The 21,350-nt window shown below is 43.9% G+C and overlaps 1 long non-coding RNA gene across 1 annotated transcript; it reads left to right on the forward strand.

The window, feature by feature from the left end:
* The first annotated feature begins 15,767 nt into the window (after window positions 1–15,767).
* On the forward strand, window positions 15,768–20,034 carry LOC138265652 (uncharacterized). Its single transcript, XR_011199393.1, has 2 exons — window positions 15,768–16,072; window positions 16,503–20,034. It is a non-coding gene; the product is annotated as an uncharacterized lncRNA (long non-coding RNA).
* The last annotated feature ends 1,316 nt before the right edge of the window (window positions 20,035–21,350 follow it).

The following is a 21,350-nucleotide window of genomic DNA, read 5'->3' on the forward strand; positions in this document are numbered from 1 at the left end:
CATAGCCCAAGTAGAGCCCAGTGACAAAGTGTGCAAAACAATTATTTTTTGTGTGTTTTGTTTTCAGTTTTATATAGTGCAGACTTCACTCAAAGGTATTGGAATGCTTTACATAAGCATCATTACACAAGGACACATTCCTTTTGGGCTTTAGGCCTGGGGAGAGTAAGTGATTTGCTCATAATCACAGGATGTTAAGCTGACTCTGAATCTCGAAACTGGTTCCCCAGTTGCAAAGTCTGCAGCTCTGGCCATAATGCTGCATTCTCTCCCCTAGCTATAACCTATAATCAAGTGATCAACTGGATAAAAATACATCAAGATAGCAAATAATTTAAAAGTGCATTGTCTCTATTGGAGAACTTGGAAACTATGTTCTCATTTCAGTTTTTTAGAGCACCAACCCTAATTTCTATGGGAATAAGACCCTCTCATTTTTATAATTCCTAAAGGAAATGATTTAGGTATTACAGTTTTAATTACATAAAGATGACATCAGATGTGCCACACTTTTGTAATAAATATAGAATGCTAGCAATCTAGTTATTCATTACAATACTGCCGGTAGACAGATGTCAGGGACACGGACTTGGATAACTGAGTCAGGAAGGAGGATGAAGGGGCAACAAGTTGACCACACTGGCAGGCAGGAAAGGCAGTGGCAGCACAACGGACCTAAGATGGCTGGGGAAAGGGGGGCAGAGGCAACAAATCAACCATGCAGGCCAGGAAAGAGAAGCTTTGGCAGTATAACAGACCATTGAGGGAAGAAGGAAGAAGCAGTGGCAGTACAACCATACATGCCAACAGACCTGATTCAGGCAGTAGACGCCCAATATTCTTAAGCCCAAAAGGGCTTTATTTTATTTGTCACCTGCCTAAAATCTCCTTTTCAATGTAGGACAATTGGGAAAATCAATTCCCCAGGCTTTCTTTTCAAAATCTCCCTTACCAACTTCTAAATGCTGATAAATGTGGTACATTGGATCACTGAGGGCAGGAGGTTTGGGGTAGGGACATGGACTCGGATAACAGAGGTCAGGAGGGAGATGGGCAGGGGCACGAAACTGACTTTACAGGGCAGGCTTCTGGGATTGCAACAGCACAATACACCACACAGGGCAAGTGAGATGGTATTGCAGCACAAAAGACTCATGGAAAGCAACAGGGAGGAGACTGGGCCATGCACAGGAACAAAAGAGAGCAGAGGGGAAGGTGGCAAGGGCAACAAGCTGACCATACCAGACAGGCAGGGGGACAGTTGCAGCTTAATGGGCCATGAAGGGTGGGAGGGAAGGGGCACAACAATGAAACAGACAAGGCAAGAGGGGCGATATGGGCCTGTACATGGAAAATGGAGGGCTAGGGGCAAGGTGGCAGGTCTGGAATATCACACTGACCATAGAGGGCAGATGGGATGGGCATTGGAAGCACAACACATCATGGAGAGCTACAGTGAGACCGTAATGGCATGTACACAGACAACAGAGGGAAGGTTAGAGAGGGTCAGGGGCAGCAAGCCGGCCACACAGGGCAGATGGGAGGGGCTATGGTAGCACAGAAGGCCATTCATGGCAAGTGGGAGGGTTAGTGGCAACACAACGGACATTGTGGGCCAGAGGGAGGGGACAGAGTAATGCAAAAAGTATCACGGAGGGCAAAAGGGATGGGTAGAGGCTAGACACAGACATGAGAGGGCCGGGGAAGGGGTTTCACAACTGACCATGTGGGGTAGGTAGGAGGAGTAGTTGCAGCACAGCTTAGCATGGAGGGCAGAAGGAAGTGGCAGCAAAAAGGTCCATGAAAGACAGGAGGGAGGGGATAGGGGCATGGAAGTTGGACAGGTAGGGTGGAGGGGGCAGGGACAGGCATCTGTCATCTGAAAATGCTAGGCAGGTGGGACAGGCAGTGGAAGCTAAACATAATACTCAGGGTAAATAGAAGGGGCAGTGGCAGGTCCATGGAACATGGTGGGCAAAACCAAAGGAGCAGGGGAAGCACACAGCCATCGGAGGGCAGAGGAAAGGAAAGTAGGGGCAGCAAGCTAAACACAGAGGCTAAGCAGGAAGGCAACTTGGACAATGGATGGCAAGGAGTAGGGGGCAGCAGCAGGAAGCTTGGGTGGGGACAGCACAATGCCAGGCCAGGCCAACTCCCCTCAGCCCCCACCGTGCATTGAGATGGGCATTTTACTTAACACTGAAAAAACCCTACCAATTCACTGAAAAAAACAAAGGTACAGGGACGTTATAGTTAGCATCAGGATTTACACGTACAAAACCATAGAAATGCAGCTGCTACAGTTATGTCATGTAACTCATGCTCTAAGTTAACTATAACTCACACCCTCACCATGCACTGCTACTTACCCCAGATATTACATCACTCATGACATCTTGTTTGAAATATTACTTTAACATTTGCAGTAAAATTATTGATGAGAAAGCTGCATGGCGAAGGAGCGAGTCAGTTCCAGTGCACAGAGTGAAAAAAACAGCAGAACTCATTCAAAAAAATATTAAGGTGATCATGCGAAAGAGGCACTTCCTTAAACTCTGTTTGCGACCCCTGTATGCCAAGTTGGGGCTATGGAGACTGTTGGGGCCATCACAGAGGATCAAACCTGATTGGGACTTTTGCCTGCATCTGTGACCTTCCCATGTGTAAGAAGCTGGTCACTAGGACTGTTGGAGTCATGGCCATCATGGAGTAGTCCCAACAACCAGTGAAGGTACTCAGAAGCAAGTCTAGAAGCCACCTGCAGGAGTGTCTCTGCTTCACCGAATTACTGGCAAGAACCACAAAGAAGTAGCTGCTGCATCCGGAAGCTGTTGCCACCTCCAACGTCCTTAGCATGCTGACCTCCACTCTCTGTGGGACTTTTGTGAGCTGCTCATTGTGGAGCATGGAAGAGAGAAGCACCCTGGGTCCTGGACTCTTCTGAAGGACCAGGTTGAGGTAAGGTGGAAGCAGTACCATAGGCCTGTTTAAGACTTGTTCAAGTTTGGTGATTTACAGTATAGAAAGCTCAAAACTTTTCAAAATGAACCTAGCCCATGAGGACAGTACCTGGGGCCACCTCGTAAAATCCAGGGAGACTCCAAGTATATGTGTGCTAGCCTTGAGAAGCTACTTGTGTGGATTATTTAGCGAGCTCTGTTTAGCATGTTTAATAAATACTGCTTTTACATAAAAAATCAGTATAAGCCCTAATTAATGGTGGTCACTGCACAGTCCCACTGAGCAGGTGCCTTGGCTCAACTCTCCACCTACCTCTGTTGGCCCTCGATCAGCTACAGGATCTGCCTCCTTCCTGCCCTCTCTCCTCTGCTGCATTCTTCTTCCTCTTCTCAAGCCTCTTCCTGCTCTCTTTCCTGCCCTTTTTGCTGCTCCTGCTCTCTTTCCCACCCTTTTTACTGCTGCTCCCACCTGTTTCCCACCTATTTGTCTCACTCTTCACTTTATCTTTTCCCTATTGCTTCATTATCACCTTATTAGTTCTTTCTTTTTTGCTCTTTTTGCTTTTATTTCCTCTCTTTGAGCTCTTTTAGACCCCTTTTGCTGCTGCCCCTTTTTGCCCTTTTCCTGCTCCTTTCTCCTGCTCCCGCTACCTCCACTTCCCCCTCATCCCATCACTTCCCCTCTATTTCTCACCTTTTCACCAGGCCCGTTGACTACCTTCTATTGTCCCTTCCACCTCCCAGGCCCTACTGTATGGCAGCTGCAGCATAGCCATTGAGCTGGTGCCCAGGCCCAGCTCTTCGCCTATCTCTCTTGTCCCTCGAGCAGCTCTAGGATCCGCATACTTCCAGGCCCGCTCTCCTCTGCTGCATTCTTCTTTGTCTTCCTGCTTCTTCATCATTCCCCTCTTGAGCCTCTTCCTGCTCTCTTTCCTGCCCTTTTTGCTGCTCCTGCTCCCCTTCCCACCCTTTTCACTGCTGCTCCTGCCCACTTCCCACCTGTTTTTCTCACTCTTTCACTTCAGTCTTTTTCCTATTGCTTCATTCTCCCCTTATTCCTTCATTCTCTTTTACTCTCTTTTAGTTTTTTTCTGCCTTCTTTAGGCCCTTTTAGTCTGCCTTTTTTGCTGGCCCTTTTCCATGTCCTTTCTCCAGCTCCTGCTGCCTCCACCTCCCCCTCTTCCTGTGCCTCCTTCCCCCTCCTCCTCTCCTTTCTGCCTTTTCACCAGCCCCTCCCACTGCCTCCTAGCACTCCTCCCACCTCCTAGGACCCACCTAAGGGCGGCTATATGCGGCCCCAGTGAGCAAGTGCCCAGACCCAAATCTCCAACTACCTCTGTTGGGCCTCGCCAGCTCCAGGATTCACATTTTTTCAGCCCTCTCTACTCTGCTTCATTCTTGTTCCTATTCCTGCTTCTGTGCCACTGTCTTCTGGAACCTTTTCCTGCTCTCTTTCCCACCCTTTTTGCTGCTCCTGCTTTATTTCCTGCCGTTTTTTGCTGCTGCTCTTGCCCTTGCCCATGCCCATTTGTTTACTCTCCACCTCAGTCTTTTTACTATTGCTTCATTCTCAACTTATTTCTTTATTTTTTTGGCTCTATTTTTCTTTTTTTCTTCCCTTTTTGGGCCCTTTCAATCTGCTTTTACTGTAGCCCCTTTTTGCCATTATCCCACTTCTTTCTCCCGCTGCATCCACCTCCCCCTAATCCTGCGCCTCCTCCTGCCTCCCTACTCTTTCCTGCCTTTTTGCAGCCCGCTCACCTCCTCCACGCCCTCGATCCTTGATGCCCCTCTGTACACTGCCACCCCGCTGCACCATACTCCATGGTTCGAACTTTCACCTGTACCTTGTACCACTTCATCTGCCACGACATGCACGCTCCCACCCCTCTCAGCAACATCCAGATCAGTCGAAGACCAGCTTCCTACCACCAGCTAGCATGCACCCTCCTCAACACTTGCTCACTCAGCAAACATGCCACTGAGGCCAGAGACCTTATCAACACTCTTGTGCCTGACATCACCATCTCTTTTTAAAAGGGTACAGAATCACCCACTGCGACCGCATCAAATAACCAGGTGGAGTAATCAGCATCATCAAAAGAGACCCCACTAAACACGTACAACACTATCCCAGCAATGGAACACCTCAATTTCACTATCCAAACAAATGAGAAATTCACCATTAGGGGAACCTTAAACACTGTTCACCGGGACCTCAAACCACCTTCTGCTCATCGGCCCTCCGTCCATTGTCTTGAAGGACTGTGTCCCTGGGCGACCTCAACTTCCACCTCAAAAAAATAACCTACCCTAACCCCTCTAACCTGCTCAATAGCCTGAACAGCATCAGCCTCATGCAACTCCATGACCCCATGTACACTGCAGAAAACATGCTCGAACATATATTCACCTCCAGCTACTTCACCAAATACACGCACACCTCCGAGCTCACATGGACGGCCACTCAGTTGTCCACTTCATCATTATGACCACCCCATGCCCTTTAACACCACCAAGTTATACCCGTTGCACCTGAAACAATGCCTTATAGACCAAATGGACCAAATATCCTTGACCTCAACCCGCCCAAACACTATACCAACAACAACTAGGATGTCAAAAGCTTCAACACCTGGATCACTGGCTGTGCTGGCACCGTCACCTCCATCAAGAACGAGATGTCAGGAATCCCCAAAGTGCCTCCTGCGTTATCTGTCAGCATCCCCAGGGATTACGGTTAAATCATATCTCTGTTCTTGGTTAAACCTTCATGTTTCTAAGTAAACATAATGTGCTGTGTTACACAATTGGTTTTACCAATGCTTGTTTTACTAATGCTTGTTTGCTAATGTGAGCAGGTGTAGACATGTGCTTCTAATTGGGTGTGGTGTAGACATGTGCTTCTAATTGGGTGTGGTGACTCATCCACATGTGGAAACTCAACTACTTTCCTGATTGGCTATAAATAGCAGAGTGAAGCATGCCTCCCTGCTTGGCTTTGTTTTGCTTCCTGATCTCAGAATCTGATTTGGCAGTCCAGCCCCTGCTGTCATTCTCGTATTCAGGACTTTTGAGGCAATTATTTTCTTAGTTCCTGTACCAGCTGACACCAGGCATTCCTCCAGCACTACAGAAAAGACTGCAGCTAAGTGACTAGTATTCTCCAGGGAGTTTGTTCTTTGAGCACCACGCTTTCCTAGAACAGCTGGTGTACTTCAGACCTCGTATTATGGCAGAGTGCTTATCTTGAAGAGACAAATGCATTTCTGAATATTCTACATTATTATTGTAGTTACTTGCCTAAGTGTGCTTTAGGAAATCTGCTTGAACTCAAGTACTACAAAAAGTGACAGTGCAATTGTAAAAAAGCATTTATGTGACTTTTCTTTCTCTAATAGCAGAACTCTTGGATTTACATTGTGCCATTCATGCCTGTGTTTCAGGTTGAGGAATTTGCTTTTGAAGGGTTTTTCACACACACAGTGAAACCAAACTAAATTGTGCCACCCTAACCGTTTAAACCCAGAGTAGACATTTGTTTTTCTTGGATTGTTTTTGTTCCTTTTAGTTTAACCCTATGCATGCAGGAAAGTTATACGTCATATAAGTAATGCCCTTATTTGTCTTTCTTGTGCATGATAAGTGCAACCACAGTTTTAATTGTAGGGTGCAACAGTGAATCTCTGTGAAGCCAGCCTTAGTGTCACAGTACTTATTGTTATGGTACTCAGTTTGGGTTATTGGTAATGCAGTGTTAGTAATTGTGCCAACAGTTATTATTATCCAAGAAAAGTGCTGGAGCATCCTGGTGTTCTTCTACCGCTCCCGTGCCCATATCAGAAAGAGAGATTCAATTTCATGGAAGTTGAGTGCACTAACTCTACTATCAACAATGACCTGCCCTCTGAAGATACGGGGTGCCTGGCTGGACCGGCAAGACGTGGCAGTGTTTTGTCTCTTTCTCTTCCACTCCCCCTTTCCTTTTGGGACACCTGCCGGGGTTTCTGTGTCCACCAGGAAGTGCCGAGAGGTGTTCCAGGAGGTCGGGGGGGGGGGGGGCATACCATCGCCCCTGCAGACATCCTGCTTTTCAGGTGAGTGGCCCCATCTCAACACAAGAAACACAGAAGATTCAGCAAGCAAGCTAGTACACTGAGGGCCTCACGACAGCCAAGCACCATTGCAAGCACCTTGTGAGAAGATGGTACATCAACAAAGACCCAGCCAACAGAACCATCTACAAATCAACACTCAACCTATACCACCACCAACTACATGAGACACAGAAAAATGCCCTGGCATCACACATCGAATCAAAGCTAATCCCACCAACAGTAAGGAGCTCTTCTGAATTGTCAAGAAATTCACTAACCCAGCAACAGCAACAAGCAACGTCTCACCCTTTCAGGACCTATACAACAGCCTGGCAGATTTCTCCCATGACAAAACTGACAAAATCTACAGAAACTTCAGTCCCCAACTCAAGCCCAAAGACTTTTTTAAAATACTACCTCCATACACACAACCATCCCAAAGCTAACCACCTCACCCCTCAGGACACCATCGCCGTCATGAAATCCATCCACTCAAGGGCCCCGTCCGAACCATGTCTTTACCACATCTTCAACCTAGGAGCATCCATAATTGGCCCCTTTCCACCCTACTCAACACCTCACTGGATTCTGCCACCTTACCAAAAGACTGGAAGTAAACAGAAATCAAACCCCTGTTGAGAAGCCTTCAGTGCACCCGAACAAACTCAGCAACTACAGGCCCAGCTCCCTGCTCCTTTTCCTGGCCAAAGTAATTAAAAAAGCCATCAACCAACAACTCACCATCTACAAGGAACACAGTCACCTACTGGATGACTCCCAATCTGGATTCCGTGGCAACCTTAGTACTGTGAAAGCCCTCATCAGGCCACAGATAACATCCAGGTTTCTCTCGACAAAAACAGCGTCCTTATTCTTCTTGATCTCTCAGCGACCTTTAACACTGTTTCCCACAACACTCTCAGCTCCAGACTTCACAACATAGGCATCCAAGGAACCACCATAAGATGGATTATCTCCTTCCTCACCGACAGAACACAAGTCCACCTTCCACCCTACACCTCAACCCCTAAATCAGTAATCTGCTAAGTCACTCAAGGCTCATCAATCAGCCCCCACAATCATCAACATCGACATGTCCCCCTTGCCAACATAGTGAGATACCACAGATTCAACTTTATATCATATGCCAAAGACACGCAAGTCACCCTCTCCCTCGCTGAAACCTCCACCACTGCCAGAACCAACTTCTACCAATACATGACCAGTGTTACTAATTGGGTGGGGAATAACTTCCTCAAGTTCAACACAGACAAGACAGAAGTCTTGATCTTTGGCAGCAAAAACACACCCTGGAACACGTCATGGTGGCCCACAAAACTAGCGTGCACTGCAACCCCAGTTGAACAAACCAGGAACCACGGTATCATCCTGGAGAGCTAACTCACCATGAGATCCAAAGTCAACGCAGTGTCATCCTCCTGCTTCTTCATCCTGCGCATCTTAAGTAAGATTTTCATGTGGTTTCCCCAACATGTGAGACACACCACCACCCAAGCCCTCACTACCAGTCGACTGGACTATGGAAACACTATCTATGTGAGAATTGAGGCCCATTTAATTCAAAAACTACAGATCAACCAGAAAGCCACAGCAAGAGTCATCCTGAATCTACCTCGGCACACCCACATCACCCCCATCTCATAAAACTCCACTGGCTCCTGGTTCAGAAGAGATGCCAGGTCAAGCTCCTCACCAATGCGTCCAAACCCCTGCACAAGTCCAGACCCACCTATATCAACCACTGCCTAAGATTCCACAAAGCCTCCAGACACCTCTGCTCCGCCTCCATTCTCCCTGGATGTAATACAGCAGAGAAGGAGGATGCTTCTTCTCCAACCTCACAGTCAAAGCCTTGAACGCCTCCCCCCTGTAACTCAGGGCCTCACCTACTCCTCAGGAGATCCTTAGGTTGCTTAAAATCTAGCTCTTCAACTGAGACTCTGGACTCTGCCAGCATCTCAATACCCTTAGGGTGACAAGTTGCACTCTGTACACTGATTGATTGATGGACTAGATGATCATCTTATCGGAGACACTGTGGGTATTTTTAGTTAAGAGCCCTCTCATTTCTTACACCTACATCCCCCTGATGAGTGATGATCGCCTTATCGGAGTCACTGTGGGTGTTTTTGGTTAAGAGCCCTCTCATTTCTTATTCTTACATCCCCCGGAAGAGTTTTTGGCTGCTCAACCAGCACTACTATTGACGTTCAAATGCTGAAGGGGTAGTCGTTGGCACAGTTACCCAGGACCCATATTAGGATAGGCCCCAGGATAAACAGGTGTAAAAGGCCACAACCCCCACGGTTGTGCAAAGTAGCTCCTGCATGCTCCTTGCCCCTCTGAAAGGGGTTCTGACATATGTTTCAAATGGAAATCCTAGAAACTGCTAAAGAGGTCACCTAAACAAGTCAATCCTGTGAATGGCTGGCAAAAATAGGCAGTTGTAGAGGGAGCTTTTGACACACCCAACACAGTAACAAAGGTGCGTCTGTGTTCCAGTCTTGTTCGAGTTTTATAGGTGAATTATTAAATTATAAGGCAATGCCTGAAACATAATGATTGATAAAGTAACAGTTACTTGTTTGTTACCCACTTCTGAAAATGTACTATGGAGTGGCTAAATCCAGAATTAAAAGTTCGTTTCGACATGGAATGGCAATAATTATCTGCAGTGAACTAGAAGATAGTCTAAGTCGTCCCACTAGGCATCTTTTTGGCCGGAACGCTGTTATGATTGCAAGTGCCTACATTTTACTCTGTGCTGTATAAAAGTAAAAACGGAGGTCTTATTGCGTCTACCGCAGATGACTGACAGATATGCAGGTACGTGAAGCCAGCATCATGTTTTAAAATGTAGGCAAATAGAACAATGAGCAAATCGACTTGTGTTATATAAGCGAAAGGGATTTCTAAATTTGGTTGCCTTAAAATCTCAGTTTCATAAAATGTTTACATCTGAAGCTGTCCCAGTCAGAGTAACTCAACCACTGTTGATTCGCTGGATTCTGAAACTTGTAGTCCTACATCTGTAATATGAAAATCAAAACTGCAAGTTTTAATATATGCTGCATTAATTAACTATTGATAGGCTACTCATGCCCAGTGTAGCACAATTTGAACTAAATTATATCAATGAAACTCCTGGGAAGTTTATTTGCTTTGGTCATGAAAATGAACTGATTTATGCATGTTTATACAGCAGTTTAGCAGAGGTAGCATTCCCCACGTGTTTTGTTCTGCTAAATTGCTCTTTTTTTGTTTTTTGCTTAGTTTTACTTGCAATAATGAAAAAATAAACAGAATTGCATACACTGGCATGCAAAAACAATGCCTTTCATTTTTAAAGGTGAGCATATGTAAACTATTCAATTTCACTGTTAAACATTTTGGTTGAGCCACATTTGCAAGTAGTATCGAATCATGAGCGTCAAAAAGGAACCAAATAATAGAGTCCAATGCCTCCACTTTTAGGTTCTATGCTCTACAGCTTCTTGTAATCTAGTTGAGAAAATGTAACAAATATTAGGCATTGATAGATGAAGAGAAGCTGCTGATCGGAGGAATCTGTGTAAAGTAGGACCATCAGCCAAATTAAAACTAAATTCTATGGACCGATTAGTTGATGAAATACCGCACAATTTTTGTAAATGTTTGTCGTTATACTGATTATGAAATTGAAAGACTGCCATGATACCTGTCTCAAGGTTTCAAACTTCAGTTGGGAAACATATTTTGGAAGGCACAATCTAAAGATGTGCTAAGAATGTTTCAGATTGCAGCAAGCTTGAAATAGTTTTCATAACAGTAGTAGAGAGACTCAAAACAGTGTAACAAACACCCACAAAGCTACTGTTATTACTCCCTTGGCAAGAGTAAATAATTTTGCTTTCCTCACATGGAAACTTAATAACAGGGATTCTATAGCAGGACCGGAGGCGAGGATTATGCATATCTTTCTTCACTCTTTATTAATCAGCAAGTTCAAAGTTAAACACAAAATGAACAGAAAAACTACAAGTTCCATGAAGCCGCCGCCATGGTAACCAGTATCCAATGAGGTTCCTCCTTTCACGCTGGTATAAATATCCTCAGCTGCGACACACTTCCTCTTTCTTCACTGCTCCGTCAGATAAGTGCCTTTACTGCCTCCGTTTAAATTTGCTCTTGGCTTTGTGTTTGCTTTGCTTGGCGCGTTATTGCCTTTTGTTTCGACTGTGGTAGCAACGAGTGTTGCTACGGGAGTGTGCTCGACTCGGAACACGCGTTCCGCTCGAGCGCTTTGACTTTTACATTTTTCCGTTTAGGCTGTTGTAGCAACGAGCGTTGCTACGAAGGTGCTCGGAACACGCGTTCCGCTCGAGCGCCTTTATTTTCATTACTTTCAGTCTTCTACACACGCGTCGCACTCGACTGAGGGCGCGCAGTGTTTGTTTAAAGCGTGTTTGAGCGCTCGGGTGTTCTGAACACTGGGCGCTCGGTTTGTGGATTTATTTCTTCCATATTTTTCAACACCTCTGTGTTTTTTTGCTGTTCCCTACCCCGTGACACCTGTTGGTCGGTAATACCCCCGAGGGGAAGACATTTTTGTTTATAATTGTGATTTTCTTGACAGAGGGGGTAGGGAATTACCCTTTATATATTTTTTATAGGGTGTAATTCTCTGTCACATCATTGTGCTTCGTCTGAACCTCAGCATGCAATCCTCTCAGGAACATGAGTCTTTTGCCAACATGTCCCCAGGTGAGGGTCCCTCTCACCGTACCATTCCCCCTGGGGTGGACGCTTTGTTCTCGCAAGCGTTTTCGCACGCTTTGGCCCCTCTTAGGGAGACCGTAGCTGAAGTCACAGAACAGGTGTCCAAGGATACGGGCATGTTTGGCGTGACGGGAGCGGAGGGTGATACATCTACCCTTCCAGCTCCCAAGAATAGGCGCAAGCGCGACGCGGGGCACCTGGAGGATGGCGATTTTTTATCACACTCCAAGAGTGCGCGCGCGCATACGCGTTTACCCTCCCGGGAGGGTCGATTGCCCGGAGTAATGGGTGACATGCTTCACCATCTATGGAACCCTGATTCAGGTTCACCTAAAGGCATCATGGGTGGTTCAGACGAGGATTCCTCATCTTTGGACGGTGACTCAGGTCGCCCTTGGCGTCCTAATGCTACCCTACCGGATCCTTCTGACCCTGGGGATTCTGACTCAGATATGTTTGAACCGGAGGGTATCTACCATCCACGTTCCTCTGAGTGGCGGCCAGACCTCAAGGTTGCGGAGTATGTCGCCAGTAAAATTAGGCAACCCTTGGACAAGGAAGTGCGTGCTCGTTTACGGGCCGAATGCCCACGCCCATCTTTATCAGATAAGGTCGCTTTTACTCCGGATATAGACCCTTTTATAAAAGACTTGGGTAAATTCGTTGCTACTTTTTCGGCTCTGGATAAGGCTCAGTCATCCATTAAAAAGATTTTTCCCAGTAAGGTTTTTGGCGGGGCCGGACGAGGCAGGGGTCGCTCTTCCGGCCGTCCTTACCAACAAGGCCCCGGTTCCTTCCGAAACAACGGTTGGCATGATGGCCGACAGGGAATGTTCTTCCCCAACAGAGGAAGGGGAAAAGGCAGAGCTTCCAGAACCGCACGTAGAGCAGCCAATGCCCCAGGAGGTCCCTCTGGTAAGGCTTATCCCTTTTTCCCCTCGAAATTTCGGAGGGAGATTGCGGTATTTCAAGACCAACTGTAGACGTATTGCATCAGACGCTTGGGTGCTACAGACAGTGTCGGGGTTTCAAATAGAATTCTGGGGTACCCCAATTCAAGGGAAACTGCCGCCACCGATAGTGTTTTCTGCAGCAGACTGCGAACTCATGGTTTTAGAAGTTCAGGATCTTCTGGACAAGGGCGCCATAGCCTTAACTTCCCGGCACCCCAGGGGTTTTGTAAGCAACATCTTCTTAGTAAAAAAAAAAAAAAAAAAAAAAAAAAAAAAAAAAGGACAAGGGTTTTCGGCCTGTTATCATTCTTCGTGCATTCAACGAATGGGTTGTTTACAGGCATTTCAAAATGGAAGGTATTCATTTGCTCCGCGACCTCCTTCTTCAGGGGGACTGGATGGTGCGCCTAGATCTCAAGGACGCATACCTCACCGCCCCTATTTTTCCCCCTCATCGCGGATTCCTTCAATTCATCTGGAACGATCAGGTATTCGAATTTACCACTCTCCTGTTCGGTCTCTCGTCGGCGCCGTGGTGCTTTACCAAACTCCTCAAACCAGTGGTGGAAACACTGAGGTTGCAGGGCATACGGCTCATCATTTACCTGGACGACATCCTTTTATTGGATCAATCCAGGTCTCAACTTTTATCCAATATAGAATACTTGGGCGGATTGGAAATCCCGTTTTCTCATGGATTCCAGCGATTGGCAGTTACATCGACCGATTTTTCAGGCGATCATGACCCGTTGGGGTCCCTGCACAGTAGACCTCTTTGCGTCCAGGTGGAATGCTCATCTTCCCCTATACTTCAGCTGGCGCCCGGATCCGGGAGTGGCGGCAGTAGATGCGTTTCTCCAACATTGGGGGACACTTCAAGGTTATGCTTTCCCACCGTTTCTTCTTATCCCGTGGGTCGCAGCTCGGGTTCGCCGTCACGAGGCGACAATAGTTCTTATCACCCCCTGGTGGAGGTCTCAGGCTTGGTTCCCGACTCTGCTGGAACTCTCCTGCGAGTGCCCCCTTCGTCTCCCAGTTTTTTCCTCGCTCCTCCGGGACCCGTCGGGATTTTATCACCCCCTGGTCCTTCAGGGTCATCTCTCTCTCATAGCTTGGATGATTTCAGGCATCGTTGGCAAGACGACCGACTTTCGCAGGAAGCTAACAACTTAATTGCGCAGGCCTGGGCCCCTGGGACATGCAAACGATACAGTTCAGCATGGAACAGATGGTCTCGTTGGTGTGTGGGCAAACACCGTGATCCCATGGGGGCCAGTATTACAGACATCATAAATTTCCTTGCAGAATTAGCGGAATCTGGTCTCGCTTATTGTACGATTAACTCTTTTCGTTCAGCTATATCTGCGGGTCACCCCCCTCTGAACAACCTCCCGGTCGGCGAACATCCCTGGATATGTAAACTTCTCAAGGGTATTAGACTCTCCAGACCTCCACAACCCAGATATGCGAATCTCTGGGATGTAAACATAGTCCTTAATCTTTTAGCCTCATGACAGGATAATCAGTATTTGTCACGGAAGGAGTTGTCTGCCAAATTAGCCATGCTTTTATGCCTCATTTCATGTAAACGTGTGTCAGATATCAGAGCTCTGGATGTATCAGCTCGTGTTTTTTCTCCAGAAGGAGTCACGTTTACTATTTCTAGGAGAACAAAGAATAATACCAGGTCAGTATCCTATCCAGCTTTTCCTGATTCCCCAAAATTATGCGTGGTTAGATGTCTCAAGGTCTATGAGGAAATAACCGTGAATCATAGACCTCCAGGTGAAAATCAATTATTGATTTCCATAAAAAGACCGTTTAAGGCGGTTTCTTCTCCTTCCATTGCCAGATGGATCCGATGCATTCTGTCTGAGGCAGGTATCGATATTCAGGTTTTTGGCGCCCATTGTACACAGGGAGCCATGGCCTCTAAGGCCATACAAGTGGGGGGTAGATTGGAGGACATCATGCATGCTGCGGATTGGTCTTCTGAATCTACTTTTAAAAAGTTTTACTTTAAACCAATTCATGAGGCAGCCTCACTGGTGGTGGGTAAGCTTTGAACTTGCATAATCCTCGCCTCCGGTCCTGCTATAGAATGCGAAATTTCCTAGCTATCGTGAAGGAAAGTTTCAATTCTATTAAGGACACGGAGGCGAGGATTATCCCACCCACATACTACTCTCGAGTTTTTCTGCCCACCCGAACTCTTGTATCTTCGTATGGAGGTGGTATATTTGCATGTATACCTTTATTTATTTATTTATTTATTCCTTATCTTTTGCTCATGTATCTAGTTTTCTTTAAACGATGTTGATGGTCATTAGGTTTGTAATTATGATTCAAGTTTGTAAATTCCATACTTTATTGGCATTAGAATGCAACGTTGAGTTATCAGTTTGGGCCCTAATTTCACCGTCTTTTATAGGTTCCCAGACTACATCCAATTGACTCGTACAGGATTTCCGCAGTGAAGTCGAGGAAGTGTGTCGCAGCTGAGGATATTTATACCAGCGTGAAAGGAGGAACCTCATTGGATACTGGTTACCATGGCGGCGGCTTCATGGAACTTGTAGTTTTTCTGTTCATTTTGTGTTTAACTTTGAACTTGCTGATTAATAAAGAGTGAAGAAAGATATGCATAATCCTCGCCTCCGTGTCCTTAATAGAATTGAAACTTTCCTTCACGATAGCTAGGAAATTTCGCATTCTGTTCTACTCTTCGATACTGAGCAGTATACAATGTATCTTGACATGGTCTTAGAGAACCAAAGTCAATATTGACATTCAGTCCAAGATGGCGTCTTTATTACTTTGTCTACGGACACTCAATGAGGCGAACACTATATCTGAGGTATTTATTTTATTAGATTTTACATTTATAGCAATATGGTATTTGTGATAAAGTTTCATACTTTTGCGTCATAGCGCGTTACATTACGTCTCACATCTGTTAAATAATGTGTTTGGATACTTTGGTGTTTCTTGCTCTATTTTTGCCAAGGGAGAAATAACAGCAGCTTTGAGGGTGTTCGTTACTCTGTTTGAGACTGGAAATATAGACCCTCTACGAAGTTGAAGCCTGGTTAGTTACACATACTTGCTAGAACTGTGTGCTAAAAGATGGCGCTCATGGGAATACCCAGATCCAGCAGTGTTTCTAATACGCTTCTCACATAGGGCGGACTTGTCCTTTCTTTATTTCTGTTGTTTTCAAAACGGCCGTCCTTTTCATTTAGACTTGCTGGCGTTCGGTGCGGACGCATATCAATGCTACGCGGTAAGGTTTATGTGATTCAGGGTGCGGAATGGGCATCCAATTCTATTTATTGCTGACAGTATTTTAGGTGCACTGCGGCACCGGTAATGAACTTGTGTATCTGTTTTCCATTGGCAAACGATTTGTCGGTCACGTTTTTTGGAATGTGTATGGGTATTTATAAATGATTGCAACATGCTTATTTGGATAAGTACATTCATTATTGTGGTTCTATAAATAGTATCCTATTGTTGGTAATTAGATCACTAGATTGGTTTTTCGTGTTTTTTTTTTTTAATCTATATTAATGGACATACTTGGGCATCTTTCAGAGATAGTTTCTAATTTAATTTTCACAATATATTGCCTATGTTACTGAACGAATATGGACTATGTGTGTTCTTTTGAATATTAAATGATACCATTACTGCTTGTTTTTTTCTTTTTTCAGAACTGTCTCAAGTGTTTGTTGTTGGATGGATCTAATGAGATGAATAAGATTACATACTCGTAGATGCTCCGTTTGGACTACTAAGAACTATCCATCAGACAATCGTATTACTTACACGTAGGTGTGTTTGTGGACTAGGTTTATATACTTTGGATAGGTCTATTAGCTTTGATATACATTGGTAGAATACAACATGTGACTCTATATGTGCAGGTCTCTAAGACTAGAAAATGGAGGAATATCCTGTATACGAGGTATTTACAACTATTTGCTATTGTGGCACTTTTGGCTCATTCCAAATGCATGATTAATTCACAGCAATTGGTTGCTGGTACTAGCTGGGTCCTCTATCCCTGTGCTTGAGTATCTGACACACTGTGATACCACCTTGATTCTATTGCACTGTTTACCACACGTGTGGGTGACTGTGGTTTTTGGCTCAACTTTTCTGTCTGCATGATGTTAGATGGTGAACAAACCAACGTTACTAATAGTATATATTGGATTAATGTGTAAGGACTAGTGAATTCATACATGTTGGACATATTTAATTAAAGTGTTATTAATTTACATCATAACTTCTGTTACTGTTTATTCAGCCTTGATAAAGTCCTGAATAGGACGAAACACGTGTCGGCTGATGTTTCGGATTGTTCTTCGGAATGAATTATACTATTTTGGATGGATTTATTCTCGATTGATTCCAGTCCCAAAATTAAAATTCAATCATTAGAAACAGGATGAATTATGTATTGATTCATTATTGACAGTTTTGTAATGTCTATTTTAAATCTTTGTACGTCTAATGTGTATTAAGTTTATATGTTGCATGCCACTGAAGGTGTTTTGAATTCTTTTGTTTTTTGGATGTATAATTAAATAATTGTTCTTAATAGACTGCATCCTATAATATGTCTGTTTAACATTTTCTAAAAAGACAGTATTCATTTGATTATATTCTACACATGTGTACTATTGTATCTGTACTTTCCTTGTTTAGATTGCATTTGTATGACTTTACCTTAGTCTGATAACGATTATACATAGTTCTAGAGTGCTCCACATATTTTTCTATTTTTGCCTCTTTACACTGGTTATGGTTTCTTTTCCAGTAAGACATATTTGGCAACAATATGCACATGTGTATGAGCACCTGTAGGACATTATAACAACATAGAAGTTTGCGGCTAAGTCTAGCTTTTTGTTGCCACACTGATATAAATTTTTCAAGGATAAAATGTTCCCAGCTTCAATTACCGTGGAAGTGTTTTCTAACCTTAATTTACTATTTGTAGCATTTCAGAGCAGTGGAGATGTTTTATCGCTCTAGGAGAACCATAGGATTCAAGTTAATGCCAAGCCACTGATGTGGGAGAAACAGTACGCATAAGATGTAACAGTGAAAGGATAAATATATAAAGAAATTCAGATAAAAACGTTTCATGACCTATGTAGCCAATTTTTGGGCCAGATGTACGTACAACTGTTGCAAAATAATGGTCACAATTTGCGACTAGTACTTTGACAACCAGTGTGTTACTTTGCGAAGAGAACTATGTACTAATAGTTGTAGATTACTGATTCATATTTGGTCGCAATTAGACCTACCTCATAAATATTATTGAGGAAGTCACAAGTTGTGACCCACTAGGAATAACAGCCATTACAGAGATGGTGGCTTGCTGAGATCAGCAGACCACCATATTTGTGATTGCTTTTAAATAAAGCATTTTTTTCTTTAAAAACATTTAAATGAAAAAAATGAAAAGTGCAATTTTTATTTTTTAATTGTAGGTAGTGATCCATTGGAACACTGGCTACTCTTAAAAAATATATATTTATTCAACATTCGCAAATGGGGAGGGGGTTAATGGGGGTCGTTTTGCATTTGCAAATGGGTTACCACTTCCTCTGAAGAGTCAGTAAAATAGTAAAGTTTTGCGAAAGCGTTTACATTGCAAAACATAAATACATATCTCTATTTGTAAGGGCCACCCTAAATATGCCCGTTCCTATTACCAAATCGATATGTGGTCGCAAACCCAAATTGAGATTCGCTAATATGTAAATGAGCATGAGCGATATTTGATTTCACCTTGCGCCATATTCCAACGAAGGGGATTGCAAGCAGTCGGGGTCAGAGGGCTGCTGCTTGAGTATATTTGCTGCAGCTTGAGTAGATTTTCTACTCGAGCTGCAGAAAAATCAACTCAAATGGGAGCACACTCTTGCGCACTGCATGGTGCAGTTCGAGCTGATTTTTCAGGGATGCTCATATCCCTATATTGCAGCACAACATGCATATTTTCTGTCCATTGGCAGAACTCTGTTGAATCTTGCAGAATGTTTGTGTAACTCAGTGAAGTTTCTTAATGGCAGGGTACAGGCAGCCCTTCCTGGCAGTCTTTGTGAATGTACCCAAGGTTGCTAGTCCCAGCCTGGCAATGGGAGTTGGCAGTAAATTCCCCAAAGAGAGAATACATAAAGTTTGTTGGTCGCCACTAGAGACATCGGATTCTGGTGGAGAAATCATGGCGCGCACACTGGAAGTTTCTGTCCCACCTTTACACAAATGCTGTAGAAAGTAGTCCTATATTCCAGAAGCCAACTCTGACATCAGTTCTGACCTTTTTGCTTATTCCACTCAGATTGTTTCAGACATGGTATTTTTTTGCATGGTAGTAGCAGGAAGATGAGGTGGAGCTGGGAGCCACATGTAAGGAAAGACACCAAAGAAAGCTACAAAGGAAAGGGAAGACCGCTCTACCTATCTACGAGGGTAACCCGTCCAAAGAACATTAGTGTTTTTTTCTCCACATCCAATAATCTGATCTAATACAAAGGACCAGTGGAATTTCCTGAACAAGACCTGCAGTTCACATATGCTGTCTGGGTTCTCTCCCAACCTTCATCTTAGGGACAATTTGGATATTCGAAATACAAACTGGATTCCTATGTGACTATGGTCCATGTATCACTTCTCCTATGCACTGACATTTGTGTTACGCATGTGATATTCATGTGACACATGGCTGTGTGCGCAGGCTTGCACCATCTTCAAAACCAGCCATATCATTTAACAAGCCATCACACTCAGCAACCCCACTTATTCTGCAGAAAAGCGCATCATCTCGGGTGGTTCTCTGAACACCTGCAGCAAGGACAACATCAGACACCATAAGACTACAAAAAATAAAAAGTAGGCTTTTTCCATCTATTCACCAGGATCCCGAAGAACACCCCTGTATCCCTCCATGTGCTGTAACGCTGCTCCAATTTAGGAAAGAGTTGAAGATTTAGCTATTCCACGTATACAAACATGAAAGAGTTGATGGACATTTGAAAAACAAATGATTAAAACTAATAAAAACAAAAGATTTCACCAAACTTGTGGTATGTTCAGTCCTATTATTGTCAAAAGATAATTTTTTAATGGATTGTCAATAAATATGTACACCTATATTTGTTTTATTATGGATTATAAATCATGAATCTTGTTAATTCTATTATGAACTTTTCATTTATAATCAATTTTCTTTTTTTGACCAAATAATTAAAATGAGATAGTTGAAGACCCACCTCTTTAAAAAACACTACATCACAATGCACAAACTGTCCACAAACCAGTTACCTCTCCTATCCCTTGTTGACTATATACTTGTGTTTGACCCTGGGCAGCGATGAGCTGCCTTTTTGCTAGAATCAGGCTATAGAAATACCACATATATACATACATAAAGATGGTTTTGTTTTGAAACGAGTTATGACACTTCCTATCCAGATGGTTCCTGGGAAATGCAGTGATGTTGTTTGCTGTGTAAATAAATGCTGGGATACTATATTCCTGCATCTTCTTGCAACTCACTTTTGGATTAAAAAGATGTCAAAACAGTGTTTTTCCCAGATGAAACATTCATCCACAAGGGTAAACCTTGCTGGTGAACCTTGCCTGCAGCTGGAAAGGGTATTTCTTGATCACCTTTGCACTCCCTTCCATCCAATAGCAACGGAGAGTGAGGGAGGGTTCAACAATACCCTGAAATACATAATGGAGAAGAAATACCTTCCCCCACACCCTTGTGCAAGGTATAGGAAGGCCCATTCTTTTTGTGGCACATGGATGAAGTACAAATACATTTTTCATAATTAGTGCCTGTCCACTACTCATGCAGTGTGATTGAGGTACTATTTCTTCTTTTCTTTCCACTTTTTATAGTGCAAACTATTTTTTTCTTTTGTTATTTGGAGAACATAATCCATAAAAGGGAACAAAATGACTTAACATCTGAAAGGCAACTAATCAACAGAGAATAGGGGTATACAGATGATAACATAACAAAAACAATCATGATAATCATAATGAAGGAAGTGTTGTGGAAAGAACATCAGATGAAATACCCGTAGTCTTTGTCAACCAGTGTCTCACCAACCCAAAGCCTGACCTGAGCCAAATCTTTCTCAACCTCCTTCTACAAACATCATTATATAACAAAGACATTTAAAAAAAACATAAATTCAGAAACTCATGGGCCACACCTACATACTGGCAAGCAGAATCGTGCCAAAAGAAGTCTGGCCCGGGAGATAGAAAATAAATATAACCCGCAGCATTTTGAGGTATAGCAGGTGAAAGCCCCAGCATAATTAATTCTGGATCCCACATGACAGTCAGGTGTGAGATACTGTTAAATTTCCCAAAAAAACGAACACCCAGTAATTACGTAGGACTGGATAGGTGGGAAAGACTTGACCTGCATTAGCCCCTCCGCCCCACATAGAAAACAATGATCATCATTTCTGAGCTTCATAACCCATAAACGGTGGGTAGTGTAATAAAAATTATTTATA

Source organism: Pleurodeles waltl, chromosome 11 (genome assembly GCF_031143425.1).
Source record: "Pleurodeles waltl isolate 20211129_DDA chromosome 11, aPleWal1.hap1.20221129, whole genome shotgun sequence".
Taxonomy (NCBI): Eukaryota; Metazoa; Chordata; class Amphibia; order Caudata; family Salamandridae; genus Pleurodeles; species Pleurodeles waltl.